The sequence below is a fragment of the Bufo gargarizans genome, chromosome 1 (assembly GCF_014858855.1).
Source record: "Bufo gargarizans isolate SCDJY-AF-19 chromosome 1, ASM1485885v1, whole genome shotgun sequence".
In the NCBI taxonomy this organism is placed as follows: Eukaryota; Metazoa; Chordata; class Amphibia; order Anura; family Bufonidae; genus Bufo; species Bufo gargarizans.
This window is the reverse complement of record NC_058080.1, coordinates 344,927,614-344,942,582: the sequence shown is the minus strand read 5'-3', so window position 1 is coordinate 344,942,582 and position 14,969 is coordinate 344,927,614.

Here is a 14,969-nt window from a genome sequence, read left to right as displayed (position 1 = left end):
CTTTCTTAAGAGGATCGATCGTGGTCCGTTGGCGGGAGTAAGGATGGATCCGGCAGCGCCGGAAGCCACTCTGGGGGCAGTGGTGTACGCTGACGATGTCACCGTTTTTGTGTTCTCAAGAGGGGAGGCGGAGTACGTGATGTCTGAGGTGGACAGCTACTCGGAGGCATCCGGGTCCATGATCAATCGGGATAAGTGTGAGAGTCTCTGGCTGGGACTGGGGTGATCCAGTTTTCGATCTCCCGGACAACCTTCCGGGGCCCCAGTCGTCAACAAAAGTTCTAGGCATCCATTTCAGCCACGGGGATCATCCCGCCCATAATTGGGACGACAGGCTCAAGATCGCCGCTCAGAAGGTCGGCCAGTGGAAGGGTTGGTCTTTGACCCTCAGGGAAAGGGTGAATCTGATCAAGACTTACCTTCTCCCTTTGCTTATCTATTCAGGTAGCGTGTGTATCTTGCCAGAGCCTCTCTGGACTCGGGTTTATAGCCTGTTCTTCCAGCTTTTATGGGGGAGTAGGCTGAACCTGATCAAGAGAGAGGTGACTTATCGCACGAGGAGACTAGGGGGGTTATCTATGGTCAACCCCGTGGTGTTTCTCGTGAACACCTTTGTTAAGATCAATTTGGCAAACCTCTGGATGGAGAGGGCTCCTCCGTGGATAGTCTCCTGCAGGGGGTGGTTTCGGCCTTTCTTCCAGGAATGGGAGACAGGAGGGCGAGTGAAGGACTTGCGTACGCCTCACGGATATCTTCCGGCTTATGTCACCCCGATTCTGAAGGTGATCCGCCGGTGGGGTTTGGAGGTGAGGGAAATCAGGACTCTGTCAAGGAGATCCCTTGACAAGAGAGTCTTGTTGTCCGACTTTCAGAAGCCCCTGGCCCTCAAGGATTGCACAAGCCGGGATGTAGACAAGGGGTTACAGTTGCTAAATTCTGCAAGGATCCCCTTGAAGTTTTGGGACTTGGCTTGGCGTTGCTTTCACGGGAGGCTGTATGTAAGGGACAACCTGAAGTACAGAAACTCTGAGGAAAGGGGTTTTCCCTGGGAGGAGTGCGGCTCCATACTGGAAAGTATGGAGCATTTCCTGCTTCATTGTCCTTTTAATACAGAGGTGTATGAATGGGTGGGAGCTTCCATTGGCTGGCCCAGGCTAGCCAGCCTCTCCTATGCGGTGTGGGCCTACGGAGTGTTCAGAGACCTGGGAAGGAGGGACCCATGCACAAGTTTTTTAGTTAGCATAGTGGTTAGGTTCTACGTGTGGAACGCGCAGTGTTTAGTTTCTACGCAGCAGAAAGTCCTCCCGGTGGATGAGGTTTGTAGGAACATCTTGGCTGGCCTGGTGAAGGTGCGTTCTCTTGAGTATGAGAGACTGGGTACCAGTAGGGCCTTTCTCCTCTGGAGAGGCTTTGCTTTTGATGTACCGTAAGTCTAGTCGTACTGTTTCCTGGTGGTGGGCTGACGCTTCCACACTAGATTTTTGTTTTGTAGTAAGTTGAGGTTTTAAAAAAGGCTTGCAAAGACCGAACTTGGGCCTTCGGGAGATTGTTATGGGAGTTATGTTTTGCTATAGGAGGGAAAGTTGGGATTAGTTAGGTTGGGTGGGTGAGGAAGGGGGGGGATCATTTTATGTGTCCTTTTTGTGTTTTGAGTGGGGAGGCCTGCATCTAGCCCTGGACTATGCGGACATGGGAGGACATGGGGCGAGGGGCTAGATGTGGGTGGTGAAGGAAGGGCTGGCCTTGGACTATGCGGACATGATAGAGACATGAGGCGAAGGTCAGCCCTGGGTGTCGGGTGATGGGTAAAAGGATAGTGTGAGTAGGGATAGAATAGGTTAGGTTGGTGATTAGGGATGAGCGAACTCGAACTGTATAGTTCGGGTTCGTACCGAATTTTCGTACCGAATTTTCGTAAAAGTCCCGGTTCGGGTTCAATTTTCGTCGCTTTCTTGGCGCTTTTGTGACACTTTCTTGGCGCTTTTTGAAAGGCTGCAAAGCAGCCAATCAACAAGCGTCATACTACTTGCCCCAAGAGGCCGTCACAGCCATGCCTACTATTGGCATGGCTGTGATTGGCCAGAGCACCATGTGACCCAGCCTCTATTTAAGCTGGAGTCACATAGCGCTGCCCGTCACTCTGCTCTGATTAGCGTAGGGAGAGGTTGCGGCTGCGACAGTAGGGCGAGATTAGGCTGATTAACTCCTCCAAAGCACTTGATTAATTGATCGATCTGCAGCTGTGGATCATTGAGCTGCTGATACTCAATTGCTCACTGTTTTTAGGCTGCCCAGACCGTTTGTCAGTCACTTTTTTCTGGGGTGATCGGCGGCCATTTTGTGTCTTGTGCGGTGCTGCGACCAAGTGCATCCAAGCTGCGACCAAGTGCATTTAACCCTCAATGGTGTGGTTGTTTTTTGGCTAAAGCCTACATCAGGGTGAAGCTGTCACACCAAGTGCATTTAACCAGCAATAGTCTGTTTATTTTTTGGCCATATACTACATCAGGGGCAAGCTGCGCCCGTCACCAAGTGCATTTAACCCTCAGTAGTGTGGTTGGTCAAGCTATCACACCAAGTGCATTTAACCAGCAATAGTCTGTTCATTTTTTGGCCATATACTAAATCAGGGGCAAGCTGCGCCCATCACCAAGTGCATTTAACCAGCAATAGTCTGTTCATTTTTTGGCCATATACTACATCAGGGGCAAGCTGCGCCCGTCACCAAGTGCATTTAACCCTCAGTAGTGTGGTTGGTCAAGCTGTGACACCAAGTGCATTTAACCAGCAATAGTCTGTTCATTTTTTGGCCATATACTACATCAGGGGCAAGCTGCGCCCGTCACCAAGTGCATTTAACCCTCAGTAGTGTGGTTGGTCAAGCTGTGACACCAAGTGCATTTAACCAGCAATAGTCTGTTCATTTTTTGGCCATATACTACATCAGGGGCAAGCTGCGCCTGTCACCAAGTGCATTTAACCCTCAATGGTGTGGTTGTTTTTTTGGCTAAAACCTACATCAGGGTGAAGCTGTCACACCAAGTGCATTTAACCAGCAATTGTCTGTTCATTTTTTGGCCATATATATACTACATCAGGGGCAAGCTGCGCCCGTCACCAAGTGCATTTAACCCTCAGTAGTGTGGTTGGTCAAGCTGTCACACCAAGTGCATTTAACCAGCAATAGTGTGGTTATTTTTTGGCCATATCCCAGTCTAATTCTGTTACTAAATCCATACCGGTCACCCAGCGCCTAAATACTAGGCCTCAAATTTATATCCCGCTAAATCTGTCGTTACCGCTGTACTGTTGTGGCTGGGCAAGTTATTTATTGTCTGTCAAAGCAAATTTTTTGTTCAGGGTTGAAATACAATTCCCAATTTAGCAATTTCATAATTTAGTGGTTTCTGCTATATCAGAGCTATTTGAAATCTATCCCTAAAAGGGTATATAATATTCAAGGTGCACATAGGGTCATTCAGAATAACTTCACACACACGCTACTGTGCATTTCCAAGTCTAATTCTGTTAGTAAATCCATACCGGTCACCCAGTGCCTAAATACTAGGCCTCAAATTTATATCCCGCTAAATCTCTCGTTACCGCTGTACTGTTGTGGCTGGGAAAGTTATTTAGTGTCCGTCAAAGCACATTTTTTGTCCTGGGTTGAAATACAATTCCCAATTTAGCAATTTCATAATTTAGTGGTTTCTGCTATATCAGAGCTATTTGAAATCTATCCCTAAAAGGGTATATAATATTCAAGGTGCACATAGGGTCATTCAGAATAACTTCACACACACGCTACTGTGCATTTCCAAGTCTAATTCTGTTAGTAAATCCATACCGGTCACCCAGCGCCTAAATACTAGGCCTCAAATTTATATCCCGCTAAATCTCTCGTTACCGCTGTACTGTTGTGGCTGGGAAAGTTATTTGGTGTCCGTCAAAGCACATTTTTTGTTCTGGGTTGAAATACAATTCCCAATTTAGCAATTTCATAATTTAGTGGTTTCTGCTATATCAGAGCTATTTGAAATCTATCCCTAAAAGGGTATATAATATTCAAGGTGCACATAGGGTCATTCAGAATAACTTCACACACACGCTACTGTGCATTTCCAAGTCTAATTCTGTTAGTAAATCCATACTGGTCACCCAGCGCCTAAATACTAGGCCTCAAATTTATATCCTGCTAAATCTCTCGTTACCGCTGTACTGTTGTGGCTGGGAAAGTTATTTAGTGTCCGTCAAAGCACATTTTTTGTTCTGGGTTGAAATACAATTCCCAATTTAGCAATTTCATAATTTAGTGGTTTCTGCTATATCAGAGCTATTTGAAATCTATCCCTAAAAGGGTATATAATACTCAAGGTGCACATAGGGTCATTCAGAATAACTTCACACACACACTACTGTGCATTTCCAAGTCTAATTCTGTTAGTAAATCCATACCGGTCACCCAGCGCCTAAATACTAGGCCTCAAATTTATATCCCGCTAAATCTCTCGTTACCGCTGTCCTGTTGTGGATGGGAAAGTTATTTAGTGTCCGTCAAAGCACATTTTTTGTTCTGGGTTGAAATACAATTCCCAATTTAGCAATTTCATAATTTAGTGGTTTCTGCTATATCAGAGCTATTTGAAATCTATCCCTAAAAGGGTATATAATACTCAAGGTGCACATAGGGTCATTCAGAATAGCTTCACACACACACTACTGTGCATTTCCAAGTCTAATTCTGTTAGTAAATCCATACCGGTCACCCAGCGCCTAAATACTAGGCCTCAAATTTATATCCCGCTAAATCTCTCGTTACCGCTGTCCTGTTGTGGATGGGAAAGTTATTTAGTGTCCGTCAAAGCACATTTTTTGTTCTGGGTTGAAATACAATTCCCAATTTAGCAATTTCATAATTTAGTGGTTTCTGCTATATCAGAGCTATTTGAAATCTATCCCTAAAAGGGTATATAATATTCAAGGTGCACATAGGGTCATTCAGAATAACTTCACACACACGCTACTGTGCATTTCCAAGTCTAATTCTGTTAGTAAATCCATACCGGTCACCCAGCGCCTAAATACTAGGCCTCAAATTTATATCCCGCTAAATCTCTCATTACCGCTGTCCTGTTGTGGATGGGAAAGTTATTTAGTGTCCGTCAAAGCACATTTTTTGTTCTGGGTTGAAATACAATTCCCAATTTAGCAATTTCATAATTTAGTGGTTTCTGCTATATCAGAGCTATTTGAAATCTATCCCTAAAAGGGTATATAATATTCAAGGTGCACATAGGGTCATTCAGAATAACTTCACACACACGCTACTGTGCATTTCCAAGTCTAATTCTGTTAGTAAATCCATACCGGTCACCCAGCGCCTAAATACTAGGCCTCAAATTTATATCCCGCTGAATTTGAATACAATACATTGGGCCAAATAATATTTTTGTTGTTGTGGTGAACCATAACAATGAGGAAAACATATAGTAAGGGACGCGGACGTGGACATGGTCGTGGTGGTGTTAGTGGACCCTCTGGTGCTGGGAGAGGACGTGGCCGTTCTGCCACATCCACACGTCCTAGTGTACCAACTACCTCAGGTCCCAGTAGCCGCCAGAATTTACAGCGATATATGGTGGGGCCCAATGCCGTTCTAAGGATGGTAAGGCCTGAGCAGGTACAGGCATTAGTCAATTGGGTGGCCGACAGTGGATCCAGCACGTTCACATTATCTCCCACCCAGTCTTCTGCAGAAAGCGCACAGATGGCGCCTGGAAACCAACCCCATCAGTCTGTCACATCACCCCCATGCATACCAGGGAAACTGTCTCAGCCTCAAGTTATGCAGCAGTCCGCTGGCAGGGTTTCCCAAGGGCATCCACCTAGCCCTTCCCCAGCGGTGAAAGACATAGAATGCACTGACGCACAATCACTTATGTTTCCTGATGATGAGGACATGGGAATACCACCTCAGCATGTCTCTGATGATGACGAAACACAGGTGCCAACTGCTGCGTCTTTCTGCAGTGTGCAGACTGAACAGGAGGTCAGGGATCAAGACTGGGTGGAAGACGATGCAGGGGACGATGAGGTCCTAGACCCCACATGGAATGAAGGTCGTGCCACTGACTTTCACAGTTCGGAGGAAGAGGCAGTGGTGAGACCGAGCCAACAGCGTAGCAAAAGAGGGAGCAGTGGGCAAAAGCAGAACACCCGCCGCCAAGAGACTCCGCCTGCTACTGACCGCCGCCATCTGGGACCGAGCACCCCAAAGGCAGCTTCAAGGAGTTCCCTGGCATGGCACTTCTTCAAACAATGTGCTGATGACAAGACCCGAGTGGTTTGCACGCTGTGCCATCAGAGCCTGAAGCGAGGCATTAACGTTCTGAACCTGAGCACAACCTGCATGACCAGGCACCTGCATGCAAAGCATGAACTGCAGTGGAGTAAACACCTTAAAACCAAGGAAGTCACTCAGGCTCTCCCTGCTACCTCTTCTGCTGCTGCCGCCTCGGCCTCTTCTGCTGCTGCCGCCTCGGCCTCTTCCTCCGCCTCTGGAGGAACGTTGGCACCTGCCGCCCAGCAAACAGGGGATGTACCACCAACACCACCACCACCTCCGTCACCAAGTGTCTCAACCATGTCACACGCCAGCGTTCAGCTCTCCATCTCACAAACATTTGAGAGAAAGCGTAAATTCCCACCTAGCCACCCTCGATCCCTGGCCCTGAATGCCAGCATTTCTAAACTACTGGCCTATGAAATGCTGTCATTTAGGCTGGTGGACACAGACAGCTTCAAACAGCTCATGTCGCTTGCTGTCCCACAGTATGTTGTTCCCAGCCGCCACTACTCCTCCAAGAGAGCCGTGCCTTCCCTGCACAACAAGTATCCGATAAAATCAAGTGTGCACTGCGCAACGCCATCTGTAGCAAGGTCCACTTAACCACAGATACGTGGACCAGTAAGCACGGCCAGGGACGCTATATCTCCCTAACTGCACACTGGGTAAATGTAGTGGCAGCTGGGCCCCAGGCGGAGAGCTGTTTGGCGCACGTCCTTCCGCCGCCAAGGATCGCAGGGCAACATTCTTTGCCTCCTGTTGCCACCTCCTCCTTCTCGGCTTCCTCCTCCTCTTCTTCCACCTGCTCATCCAGTCAGCCACACACCTTCACCACCAACTTCAGCACAGCCCGGGGTAAACGTCAGCAGGCCATTCTGAAACTCATATGTTTGGGGGACAGGCCCCACACCGCACAGGAGTTTTGGCGGGGTATAGAACAACAGACCGACGAGTGGTTGCTGCCGGTGAGCCTCAAGCCCGGCCTGGTGGTGTGTGATAATGGGCGAAATCTCGTTGCAGCTCTGGGACTAGCCAATTTGACGCAGATCCCTTGCTTGGCGCATGTGCTGAATTTGGTGGTGCAGAAGTTCATTCACAACTACCCCGACATGTCAGAGCTGCTGCATAAAGTGCGGGCCGTCTGTTCGCGCTTCCGGCGTTCACATCCTGCTGCTGCTCGCCTGTCTGCGCTACAGCGTAACTTCGGCCTTCCCGCTCACCGCCTCATATGCGACGTGCCCACCAGGTGGAACTCCACCTTGCACATGCTGGACAGACTGTGCGAGCAGCAGCAGGCCATAGTGGAGTTTCAGCTGCAGCACGCACGGGTCAGTCGCACTACAGAACCAATGACTGGGCCTCCATGCGAGACCTGTGTGCCCTGTTGCGCTGTTTCGAGTACTCCACCAACATGGCTAGTGGCGATGACGCCGTTATCAGCGTTACAATACCACTTCTATGTCTCCTTGAGAAAACACTTAGGGCGATGATGGAAGAGGAGGTGGCCCAGGAGGAGGAGGAGGAGGAGGAGGAGGAGGAGGAAGAGGGGTCATTTTTAGCACTTTCAGGCCAGTCTCTTCGAAGTGACTCAGAGGGAGGTTTTTGGCAACAAAAGAGGCCAGGTACAAATGTGGCCAGCCAGGGCCCACTACTGGAGGACGAGGATGAGGAGGAGGTGGAGGAGGATGAGGATAAGGCATGGTCACAGCGGGGTGGCACCCAACGCAGCTCGGGTCCATCACTGGTGCGTGGCTGGGGGGAAAGGCAGGACAATGACGATACGCCTCCCACAGAGGACAGCTTGTCCTTACCCCTGGGCAGCCTGGCACACATGAGCGACTACATGCTGCAGTGCCTGCGCAACGACAGCAGAGTTGCCCACATTTTAACCTGTGCGGACTACTGGGTTGCCACCCTGCTGGATCCACGCTACAAAGACAATGTGCCCACCTTACTTCCTGCACTGGAGCGTGATAGGAAGATGCGCGAGTACAAGCGCACGTTGGTAGACGCGCTACTGAGAGCATTCCCAAATGTCACAGGGGAACAAGTGGAAGCCCAAGGCCAAGGCAGAGGAGGAGCAAGAGGTCGCCAAGGCAGCTGTGTCACGGCCAGCTCCTCTGAGGGCAGGGTTAGCATGGCAGAGATGTGGAAAACTTTTGTCAACACGCCACAGCTAACTGCACCACCACCTGATACGCAACGTGTTAGCAGGAGGCAACATTTCAATAACATGGTGGAACAGTACATGTGCACACCCCTCCACGTACTGACTGATGGTTCGGCCCCATTCAACTTCTGGGTCTCTAAATTGTCCACGTGGCCAGAGCTAGCCTTTTATGCCTTGGAGGTGCTGGCCTGCCCGGCGGCCAGCGTTTTGTCTGAACGTGTATTCAGCACGGCAGGGGGCGTCATTACAGACAAACGCAGCCGCCTGTCTACAGCCAATGTGGACAAGCTGACGTTCATAAAAATGAACCAGGCATGGATCCCACAGGATCTGTCCGTCCCTTGTCCAGATAAGACATTAACTACCTTCCCTTAACCATACATTATTGGACTCCAGGGCACTTCCTCATTCAATCCTATTTTTATTTTCATTTTACCATTATATTGCGAGGCTACCCAAAGTTGAATGAACCTCTCCTCTGTCTGGGTGCCGGGGCCTAAATATATGCCAATGGACTGTTCCAATGTTGGGTGACGTGAAGCCTGATTCTCTGCTATGACATGCAGACTGATTCTCTGCTGACATGAAGCCAGATCCTCTGTTACGGGACCTCTCTCCTCTGCCTGGGTGCTGGGCCCAAATTTATGACAATGGACTGTTGCAGTGGTGGGTGACGTGAAGCCTGATTCTCTGCTATGACATGAAGACTGATTCTCTGCTGACATGAAGCCAGATTGTCTGTTACGGGACCTCTCTCCTCTGCCTGGGTGCTGGGCCTAAATATATGCCAATGGACTCTTGCAGTGGTGGCTGACGTGAAGCCTCATTCTATGCTATGACATGCAGACTAATTCTCTGCTGACATGAAGCCAGATTGTCTGTTACGGGACCTCTCTCCTCTGCCTGGGTGCTGGGCCTAAATTTATGAAAATGGACTCTTACAGTGGTGGGTGACGTGAAGCCTGATTCTCTGCTATGACATGCAGACTGATTCTCTGCTGACATGAAGCCAGATCCTCTGTTACGGGACCTCTCTCCTCTGCCTGGGTGCTGGGCCTAAATTTATGAAAATGGACTCTTACAGTGGTGGGTGACGTGAAGCCTGATTCTCTGCTATGACATGCAGACTGATTCTCTGCTGACATGAAGCCAGATCCTCTGTTACGGGACCTCTCTCCTCTGCCTGGGTGCTGGGCCTAAATTTATGAAAATGGACTCTTACAGTGGTGGGTGACGTGAAGCCTGATTCTCTGCTATGACATGAAGACTGATTCTCTGCTGACATGAAGCCAGATTGTCTGTTACGGGACCTCTCTCCTCTGCCTGGGTGCTGGGCCTAAATTTATGACAATGGACTGTTGCAGTGGTGGGTGACGTGAAGCCTGATTCTCTGCTATGACATGCAGACTGATTCTCTGCTGACATGAAGCCAGATCCTCTGTTACGGGACCTCTCTCCTCTGCCTGTGTGCTGGGCCTAAATATATGCCAATGGACTGTTGCAGTGGTGGCTGACGTGAAGCCTCATTCTCTGCTATGACATGCAGACTAATTCTCTGCTGACATGAAGCCAGATTGTCTGTTACGGGACCTCTCTCCTCTGCCTGGGTGCTGGGCCTAAATATATGCCAATGGGCTGTTGCAGTGGTGGCTGACGTGAAGCCTCATTCTCTGCTATGACATGCAGACTAATTCTCTGCTGACATGAAGCCAGATTGTCTGTTACGGGACCTCTCTCCTCTGCCTGGGTGCTGGGCCTAAATTTATGACAATGGACTGTTGCAGTGGTGGGTGACGTGAAGCCTGATTCTCTGCTATGACATGAAGACTGATTCTCTGCTGACATGAAGCCAGATTGTCTGTTACGGGACCTCTCTCCTCTGCCTGGGTGCTGGGCCTAAATTTATGACAATGGACTGTTGCAGTGGTGGGTGACGTGAAGCCTGATTCTCTGCTATGACATGAAGACTGATTCTCTGCTGACATGAAGACTGATTGTCTGTTACGGGACCTCTCTCCTCTGCCTGGGTGCTGGGCCTAAATATATGCCAATGGACTGTTGAACTGGTGGCTGACGTGAAGCCTCATTCTCTGCTATGACATGCAGACTAATTCTCTGCTGACATGAAGCCAGATTGTCTGTTACGGGACCTCTCTCCTCTGCCTGGGTGCTGGGCCTAAATTTATGACAATGGACTGTTGCAGTGGTGGGTGACGTGAAGCCTGATTCTCTGCTATGACATGCAGACTGATTCTCTGCTGACATGAAGCCAGATCCTCTGTTACGGGACCTCTCTCCTCTGCCTGTGTGCTGGGCCTAAATATATGCCAATGGACTGTTGCACTGGTGGCTGACGTGAAGCCTGATTCTCTGCTATGATATGAAGACTGATTCTCTGCTGACATGAAGCCAGATTGTCTGTTACGGGATCTCTCTCCTCTGCCTGGGTGCTGGGCCTAAATATATGCCAATGGACTGTTGCACTGGTGGCTGACGTGAAGCCTGATTCTCTGCTATGATATGAAGACTGATTCTCTGCTGACATGAAGCCAGATTGTCTGTTACGGGACCTCTCTCCTCTCCCTGGGTGCTGGGCCTAAATTTATGACAATGGACTGTTGCAGTGGTGGGTGACGTGAAGCCTGATTCTCTGCTATGACATGCAGACTGATTCTCTGCTGACATGAAGCCAGATCCTCTGTTACGGGACCTCTCTCCTCTGCCTGTGTGCTGGGCCTAAATATATGCCAATGGACTGTTGCACTGGTGGCTGACGTGAAGCCTGATTCTCTGCTATGATATGAAGACTGATTCTCTGCTGACATGAAGCCAGATTGTCTGTTACGGGACCTCTCTCCTCTGCCTGGGTGCTGGGCCTAAATATATGCCAATGGACTGTTGAACTGGTGGCTGACGTGAAGCCTGATTCTCTGCTATGATATGAAGACTGATTCTCTGCTGACATGAAGCCAGATTGTCTGTTACGGGACCTCTCCTCTGCCTGGGTGCTGGGCCTAAATATATGCCAATGGACTATTGCAGTGGTGGCTGACGTGAAGCCTCATTCTCTGCTATGACATGCAGACTAATTCTCTGCTGACATGAAGCCAGATTGTCTGTTACGGGACCTCTCTCCTCTGCCTGGGTGCTGGGCCTAAATTGATGACAATGGACTGTTGCAGTGGTGGGTGACGTGAAGCCTGATTCTCTGCTATGACATGCAGACTGATTCTCTGCTGACATGAAGCCAGATCCTCTGTTACGGGACCTCTCTCCTCTGCCTGGGTGCTGGGCCTAAATATATGCCAATGGACTGTTGCAGTGGTGGCTGACGTGAAGCCTCATTCTCTGCTATGACATGCAGACTAATTCTCTGCTGACATGAAGCCAGATTGTCTGTTATGGGACCTCTCTCCTCTGCCTGGGTGCTGGGCCTAAATTTATGACAATGGACTGTTGCAGTGGTGGGTGACGTGAAGCCTGATTCTCTGCTATGATATGAAGACTGATTCTCTGCTGACATGAAGCCAGATTCTCTGTTACGGGACCTCTCTCCTCTGCCTGGGTGCCGGGGCCTAAATATCTGAGAATGGACTGTTCCAGTGGTGGGTGACGGGAAGCCAGATTCTCTGCTATGGGACCTCTCTCCAATTGATTTTGGTTAATTTTTATTTATTTAATTTTTATTTTAATTCATTTCCCTATCCACATTTGTTTGCAGGGGATTTACCTACATGCTGCTGCCTTTTGCAGCCCTCTAGCCCTTTCCTGGGCTGTTTTACAGCCGTTTTAGTGCCGAAAAGTTCGGGTCCCCATTGACTTCAATGGGGTTCGGGTTCGGGACGAAGTTCGGATCGGGTTCGGATCCCGAACCCGAACATTTCCGGGAAGTTCAGCCGAACTTCTCGAACCCGAACATCCAGGTGTTCGCTCAACTCTATTGGTGATTTTTCTATAAACAGGTGACGGGATGAAAATACATTAAAAAATATTTTTGTGTATATGTATATACATGTAAAAAAAAAGAAAAGAAAAAAAAAAAATATATATATATATATACAGTCATGTGAAAAAATTAGGACACCCTTTGAAAGCATGTGGTTTTTTGTAACATTTTTAATAAAAGGTTATTTCATCTCCGTTTCAACAATACAGAGAGATTAAAGTAATCCAACTAAACAAAGAAAACTGAAGAAAAGTCTTTTCAAGATCTTCTGTAAATGTCATTCTACAAAAATGCCTATTCTAACTGAGGAAAAAGATAGGACACCCTTGCCCCTAATAGCGAGTGTTACCTCCTTTGGCTGAAATAACTGCAGTGAGACGGTTCTTGTAGCCATCTACCAGTCTTCGACATCGGTCTGAGGAAATTTTACCCCACTCCTCAATGCAGAACTTTTTCAGCTGTGAGATGTTTGAGGGGTTTCTTGCACGTACAGCCCTTTTCAAGTCACCCCACAGCATCTCAATGGGATTCAAATCTGGACTTTGACTTGGCCATTCCAGGACTCTCCATTTCTTCTTTTTCAGCCAATCTTTGGTTGATTTACTAGTATGTTTTGGGTCATTGTCATGTTGCATGGTCCAGTTCCGCTTCAGCTTTAATTTTCTAACTGATGGTCTCACATGTTCTTCAAGCACCTTCTGATACACAGTAGAATTCATCGTGGATTCTATGATGGTGAGCTGACCAGGTCCTGCTGCAGCAAAGCAGCCCCAAACCATGACACTTCCACCTCCATGCTTCACAGTTGGTATGAGGTTCTTTTCTTGGAATGCTGTGTTTGGTTTACGCTAAACATGTCCTCTGCTGTTGTGTCCAAATAATTCAATTTTGGACTCATCTGTCCAAAGAACATTATTCCAGAAGTCCTGGTCTTTGTCAACTTTATCTCTGGCAAATGTCAGTCTGGCCTCGATGTTTCTCTTGGAAAGCAAAGGTTTCCTCCTTGCACACCTCCCATGCAAGTTAAACTTGTACAGTCTCTTTCTGATTGTAGAGGCATGTACTTCTACATCAACAGTAGCCAGAGCCTGCTGTAGTTCTCGAGATGACACTTTAGGGTTTTTGGAGACCTCTTTTAGCATCTTGCGGTCTGCTCTTGGGGTGAACTTGCTGGGGCGACCAGTCCTGGGCATGTTGGCAGTTGTTTTGAAAGCCCTCCACTTGTAGACTATCTTCCGGACAGTGGAATGGCTGATTTCAAAATCTTTTGAGATCTTTTTAAATCCCTTCCCAGACTCATAGGCTGCTACAATCTTTTTTCTGAAGTCCTCTGACAGCTTTTTTGCTCTCACCATGGTGCTCACTCTCACTTCAACAGTCAGGAGCACACCAAACTAAATGTCTGAGGTTTAAATAGGGCAAGCCTCATTCAACATGCAGAGTAACGATCTACTAATTATGTGCACCTGGTGTGATATACCTGTGTGAGATCTGAGCCAATTTAAGAGGGAATACATGTGAGGGTGTCCTATCTTTTTCCTCAGTTAGAATAGGCATTTTTGTAGAATGACATTTACAGAAGATCTTGAAAAGACTTTTCTTCAGTTTTCTTTGTTTAGTTGGATTACTTTAATCTCTCTGTATTGTTGAAACGGAGATGAAATAACCTTTTATTAAAAATGTTACAAAAAACCACATGCTTTCAAAGGGTGTCCTAATTTTTTCACATGACTGTACTTTGTGTTCAATAGGAGAACATGCTTGTCAGAGTTGTGACACAAAAAAACAAAAATGGTTAGAGTAAATGGCATAACAGACAGTGCATGCAGACTTACAATCCACAACTATACAGCAGACAGACACACAGATTGTGGGAGACAAAGAGACGGAGATAACAGAATTGTCACAAGGGTGTCAAGAGCCACGTCTGACTCCGTTATACCCAGGGTCAGGAAGTCGCAGCGGGTGGCTGCGCGCTCTATGTCTAAAGATCACGCTGTTTCTTAATGATAGCTTTCTGTGTTTGCCTTGCAATCCATTTTGTCTCACTCAGGGATCCGTAGCTTCTTCTCCTCAGCTGTTTCTTGTCTGTCACTCCCAACCGCCTTATATTCTCCTCTCCCACTTCTCTGGTTGCCAGATATAGAGTTTCCTGCCTGGACTTCTATGCTGACCCACTGGAGCTGTATAGCTGTGATTCCTGGTTGTTGTTCCAGAGCGTTACACTCCGGATCCCTGTTGGGCTTTTTGTTGTCTTCTGTTGTCGCCCACCTGGGATTATGTTTGTCTGTATTGTCTGTCCTCTCCTTGGTGTTTTCCTTTAGTGTTAGTGGTGTGGACTAGTGTTCCCACCGCCCTATTCACTACCTAGGGCTCATCTTAGGGAAAGCCAGGGTTTTAGGCACGCGATCGGCGTACGGGTGAGGTACCCGTCTAAGGATGTCAGGGCAGTCCGGTGCCAGCATCAAGGTGAGTTAGGAGTTGACACCTTTCCCTCTCCCTCGGAC